The following is a 6,521-nucleotide window of genomic DNA, read 5'->3' on the forward strand; positions in this document are numbered from 1 at the left end:
GGGAAGGGGAGAGGAGGGCAGTGGATGGAGGGAGGGAGAGAGGAGAGCAGTGGATGGAGGGAGGGAGAGAGGAGAGGAGGACAGTGGATGGAGGGAGGGGGAGAGGAGAGCAGTGGATGGAGGGAAGGGGAGAGGAGGGCAGTGGATGGAGGGAGGGAGAGAGGAGAGCAGTGGATGGAGGGAGGGAGAGAGGAAAGGAGGACAGTGGATGGAGGGAGGGGGAGAGGAGAGCAGTGGATGGAGGGAAGGGGAGAGGAGGGGGAGAGGAGGGCAATGGATGGAGGGAAGGAGAGAGGAGGGGGAGAGGAGAGGAGAGCAGGGGCGGATGATGGAGGGAAGGAGCGAGCAGAGCAGACAAAGGGAGAGCTTTGTTTTGTGGCGGCCGCCGGGGCGCGCCTCCCCCTCACCGAACAATCTGGAGAATAATGTCCGGAGAGAAAAAACACACAAAATAATAAAAAACCCAAACTCTTTTGTTGTCGGCCGCCCGCCCGCCTGCCTCCTGCCTCCTCCCTCCCGGCACAGCCCAGCCCGGCCCGGCCTGCCGCACAGCTGACGGTGGAGGGGGCTCAGGAGAGGCGGGGGGAGAGGGAGGGAAAGGGCAGGCCCAAAGGCCCCACCACGCGCGCGCGGCGCCCGCCGGGACTTGTAGTTCCGCGGGCCCCCCGCCCCGCCCCCGCCAGCCCGCCAGCCCGCCCGCCGCCGGACTACAAGCCGCCCCGTCGTGCCCCGCGCCCGGGGAGGGGCGCCGCACGCCACGCCAGCCGGAAGCCGCCGCCGCGCCGCCCGCCGGGAGCTGCAGGCACAGGCTGGGCGGCGCGGGCGGCGCGGACTACAACTCCCGGCGGGCGCCGCGCCGCAGCGCTCCTTTGTTCCTCTGCTGCCTGGGATTGGGGTTCCTCTGTGTCCCTGTCCCTGTCTCTGTATGTGGGGCACTGCCTCTGTCAGCCTGTCCTCTCCTCCCTCTCCCTGTCTGACCATTGCTCTCTCTCCTTCTCCCTGTCTTTCTCTTTCTCCCTATCTGTCTCTTTCTTCCCATTTCTCTTTCTCCCTATCTCTCTCTCTCTTTCTTCCCATTTCTTTCTCTCTTCTTTTCTCCCGACCTCTCTTTTCTTTCTCTCTTCTCTCTTTCTTTTTCTCTCTTCTCCCTATCTCTTTCTTTTCTCTTTCTCTCACTTATTTCTCCCTATTTCTCTTTCACTCCCTCTCTCTTTTCTTTCTCCCTGTCTCTTTCTCCCTCTCTTTTCTTTCTTTCTCCCTATCTCTTTCTCTCTCTCTCTTTCTTTCTTCTCATTTCTTTCTCTCTCTTCTCCCTATCTCTTTCTTTCTGTCTCTTTTTCCCTATCTCTTTTCTCTTCCTTTCTCTTTCTCTCTTTCTCTCTCCTTTCTCTCTTTCTCTCTCTCTCTTTCTCTTTCTCTCTATCTCTTTCTCTCCCTCTTCCCTCTTTTTCTCTTTCTTTTCTCTCTCTTCTCTCACCCTGTCTCTTTCTTTTCTTTCTTTCTCCCCATCTCTTGCTCTTTATTTTCTCCCTCTTTCTCTCTTTGTCTCTTCACACTTTCTCTTTACCTCTCTTTCTTTCTCTTCTCACCTCTCTCTCCCTCTTTTTCTTTCACTTTTTTTCCTCCCTTTCTCTCCCTCGCTTTTTCTTTTTTTTTCTCTGTCTCTCATTTTCTTTCTCTTTCACTCCCTTTCTCTCTCTTTATCGCCCTCGTTTTCTTTCTCTCTTTCCCTTTCTTTCTCCAAGGGAGTTTATTTCCTTCTCCAGCCACTCGAGTTTTTTTCCCTAAAGACTGACAGCAGTAAGCAATTGGTTAGCCCACCTCAGTCACTGCTAAACACCTCACAGCCCGCCACACTGGGAAGGCTTTGGACTCCGTGAGATGCTCCGCAAACAATAGGCCCCCTCTCCAACACAAAAGCAAAACAACGCAGATGCTGGAATCTGAAATAAGAACCAAAGATGCTGGAAATCTCAGCGGGTCAGGCAGCATCAGTGGAGGGAGAAGCAGAGTTAATGTTTCGGGTCGATGACCCTTCGTCAGAACTGGCGAATGTGCGGCACAAACAGGATCTTAACAAGCGCCGAGAGGGGGAGGGGGAGGGGGAGAGGGAGGAAAGGACAAAAGGGAAGGTCGGTGATAGGGTGGACGACAGGAGAGATGCGAGAGACAAAAGGGACGATGAGCCCACTTGAGATAGTAATGGCAGAAGTTAGAAAAAGGTTAGTCGAGATAGGGTGTGAATGGCGGGATAATTACCAGTTGCCATTGGAGACAAAGCGGAAAACAACATAAGCTCGAGGGCGGGGGGTGGGGGGGGCAGGGAGCAGAATACGGGCAGGGGTTACGGTCTGCAATTGTTGAACTCGTTGTTGAGTCCAGAAGGCTGTAAAGTGCCTAAACGAAGGATGAGGTGCTGTTTCTGGAGCTTGCGTTGAGCTTCGTTGGAACAGTGCAGGAGGCCGAGGACGGAGAGGTCAGAGTGCGAGTGGAGAGGGGAATTAAAGTGACAGGCGACCGGGAGCACGGGGGTCACGCTCACGGACTGAACGGAGGTGTTCCGCAAAGCGGTCACCCCAATCTACGCTCGGTCTCCCCAGTGTAGAGGAGACCACACCCGTGAGCAGCGAATACAGTATACTAGATTGAAAGAAGTACAAGTAAATCGCTGTTTCACGTGGAAGGAGTGTTTGGGGCCCTGAATCGTGGGAAGGGAGGAGGTAAAAGGACTTGCACGGGAAAGGTGCCGTGGGAAGGGGAGGGGGCGCTGGGGGTGACTGCGGAATGGACCAGGGGGGTGGTCGCGGAGGGAGCGCTCCCTTGGGAACGCTGAGAGGGGAGGGGAAGATGTGATTGGTGCTGGGATCACACTGGAAATGGCGGAGGATGCTCCGTTGAACGTGGAGGCTGGTGGGGTGAAAGGTGAAAGGTCGTGGTTCTGGGAGGGAGGGGAAGGGGTGAGGGCAGAGGTGCGGGAAATAGAACGGAAATAGGGCGGAGGGGAATCCTCGATTGAGGAAAAAGGAAAACACGTCAGAGGCACCAGTGTGGAAGGTGGCATCGTCAGAGCAGATGCGACGGAGACGGAGAAACTGGGAGAATGGAATGGAGTCCTTTCAGCAAGCCGGGTGGGAGGAAGTGCAGTCCAGGGAGCTGTGGCAGTCAGTGGGCTTATAGTGGATACTGGTCGAAAGCCTATACCCAGAGATGGAGACGGAGAAGTTGAGGAAGGGAAGGGAAGAGTGGGAGATGGACCGTGTGAAGGAGAGGGAAGGGTGGACATTGGATGCAAAGTGAATGAAGTTTTCTAGTTCAGGGCGAGAGCAGGAAACAGCACCGACACAGTCATCAATGTCCCGGGAAAAGAGGTGAGGGAGGGGACCCGAGTAGGACTGGAACAAAGAATGTTCCACGTATCCCACGAAAAGGCAGGCCTAGCTCGGACCCGTGCGGGTTCTCACAGCAACATCTTTAATTTGGAGGAAATGCGTGGAGTTAAAGGAGAAATTGCTCACGGTGAGAACAAGTTCAGCCGGGTGGAGGAGAGTGGTGATAGATGGGGACTGGTTGGGCCTCTGCTCGAGGAAGAAGCGGAGTACCCTCAGGACATCCTGGTGGGGGATGGAGGTGTAGAGGGTTTGGACATCCATGTGTTGTGTTCCTAACACAGATGAGGCTGCACACAGGGAGGGTAAAGTAACAGTGACCTCAGTCTTTATTGAGACACTCCAGAGTGAGGAACAGGCCTGAGGGGCCGGCTTATATACAGTGCTCCCAAGGGATGCTGGGATCCCTCGGGATTTCAGGGGATGCGCTCCCTGGTGGTGGAACATGGGAGTGCATGCTTTACAGATACACAACATCACTCCCCCCCAAAGTCAAAGTGAAAACTATTTACAAGGTGAGGCGGTCGGGAGCCTTTCTTTCCCTGGTGGACCGCCTCGGTACAAATGTCTGTTCTGGTGTGTTGGCTGTGCCCTCGCTGGGCTGGCGTGTTGTTGGCCCTGCAGGGCTGCTGGGTGAGCCTGGCCTTGCTGGGCTGTTGGGCGTGATGGGTTCGATTTCCTGGTCCGGGGTGGTGTCGTTGATCCTTTGGGTGTGTGTGTTGTGGGCTCGAGAAAGGTGGTGTGTGCTGTGGGTTGTTCAGGGCAGTCTGTGAACCGCAGCCTCGTTTGGTCCAGGTGCTTTCTGCAAATGTGTCCATTGTCTAGTTTGACTACAAACACCCGACTCCCTTCTTTAGCTATCACCGTGCCCGCGATCCACTTGGGACCATGTCCATAGTTTAGCACATATACAGAGTCATTCAGATCAATTTCCCGTGACACAGTGGCACGACCATCGTTTACATTTTGTTGCTGCCGCCTGCTCTCTACCTGATCATGCAGGTTGGGGTGAACCAGCGAGAGTCTGGTTTTAAGTCCTTTTCATGAGTAGCTCAGCCGGGGGCACCCCTGTGAGCGAGTGGGGTCTCGTGCGGTAGCTGAGCAGTACTCGGGACAGGCGGGTTTGGAGTGAGCCTTCTGTGACTTGTTTGAGGCTCTGTTTGATGGTTTGTACTGCCCGCTCTGCCTGCCCATTGGAGGCTGGTTTAAACTGGGCCGAGGTGACATGTTTGATCCCATTGTGGGTCATGAATTCTTTAAATTCGGCACTGGTGAAACATGGCCCGTTGTCACTGACCAGTATGTCAGCAGGCCGTGGGTGGCAAACATGGCCCTCAGGCTTTCAATGGTGGCGGTGGCGGTGCTTCCCGACATTATTTCATATTCAATCCATTTTGAAAAAGCATCCACCACCACCAGGAACATTTTACCGAGAAACGGGCCCGCATAGTCGACATGGATCCTCGACCATGGTCTGGAGGGTCAGGACCACAAACTTAGTGGTGCCTCTCTGGGCGCGTTGCTCAACTGAGCACACACGCTGCATTGCCGTACACAGGACTCTAAGTCAGAGTCGATACCGGGCCACCACACGTGGGATCTGGCTATCGCTTTCATAATTACTATACCCGGGTGTGTGCTGTGGAGATCCGAGATGAACGCCTCCCTGCCCCTTTTGGGTAGCACTACGCGGTTGCCCCACAACAGGCAGTCTGCCTGAATGTACAGCTCGTCCTTTCACCGCTGGAACGGCTTGATTAGCTCTTGTATTTCAACGGGGATGCTGGCCCAGCTCCCATGCAGTACACAGTTTTTTACTAGGGACAGCAGAGGATCTCGGCTGGTCCAAGTCCTAATCTGGCAGGCCGTGACATGTGATTTATCATTTTCAAATGCTTCCATGACCATCAACAAGTCTGCGGGCTGCGCCACCATCAACAAGTTTGCAGGCTGCGCCATTTCCACCCCCGTGGTGGGCAATGGTAGCCGACTGAGAGCATCCGCACAGTTCTCGGTGCCAGGCCTGTGGCGGATGGTATAGTTATACGCCGATAGCGCGAGTGCCCACCTTTGTATGCGGGCTGAGGCATTAGTATTTATCCCCTTGTTTTCAGCGAACAGGGATATGAGGGGCTTGTGATCGGTTTCCAGCTCAAATTTGAGGCCAAACAGGTACTGATGCATTTTCTTTACCCCGAACACACACGCTAATGCCTCTTTCTCAATCATGCTGTAGGCCCTCTCGGCCTAAGACAAGCTCCTGGAGGCATAGGCGACAGGTTGCAACTTCCCCACACGTTAGCTTGTTGTAATACACACCCGACTCCGTACGACAATGCATCACATGTTAGCACAAGTCTTTTACACGGGTTATACAATACAAGCAGCTTGTTGGAGCATAAAATGTTTCTGGCTTTCTCAAAAGCAATTACTTGTTTTTTTTCCCCATACCCAGTTCTCACCTTTACACAATAACACATGTAGGGGCTCTAAGAGGGTGCTTAACCCCGGTAGGAAGTTACCAAAATAGTTGAGGAGTCCCAGGAACGACCGCAGCTCCGTGACGTTCTGTGGCCTGGGCGCGTTCCTGATAGCCTCTGTCTTGGCGTCTGTGGGCCGAATGCCGTCCGCCACGATCTTTCTCCCCAAAAACTCCACTTCTGTTGCCATGAAGACGCATTTCGACCTCTTCAGCCGCAGCCCTACGCGATCCAGTCGCTGGAGGACCTCCTCCAGGTTTTGTAGGTGCTCGACGGTGTCCCGACCCGTGACCAATATGTCGTCCTGAAAAACCACTGTGCGTGGTACCGACTTGAGTAGGTTCTCCATAATACTAATACAAATACTAATGCCTCAGCCCGCTTACAAAGGTGGGCACTCGCACTATGTGGTGAATGGATCGTGCCTCTGGAACCAAGTGGATCCGCACCTTCGCCCCGGAAAAGTTTCCAATGCCTGGCTCAAAAAGGGAAGGAAATTTGTTAAGAGCCTGGGTACATGAGGCCTCATCGACATGTGATAGCGCTTGGATCTCATCCCAGTTCCAGCGGATTTTGCCCAGCCAGCTCCTTCCAAGCAGTGTGGGGCCATCGCCCGGGACAAGCCAGAGTGGCAGTTCATGCACCGTGCCCTCGT

This window comes from Pristiophorus japonicus, chromosome 30 (assembly GCF_044704955.1).
Source record: "Pristiophorus japonicus isolate sPriJap1 chromosome 30, sPriJap1.hap1, whole genome shotgun sequence".
NCBI lineage: Eukaryota > Metazoa > Chordata > Chondrichthyes > Pristiophoridae > Pristiophorus > Pristiophorus japonicus.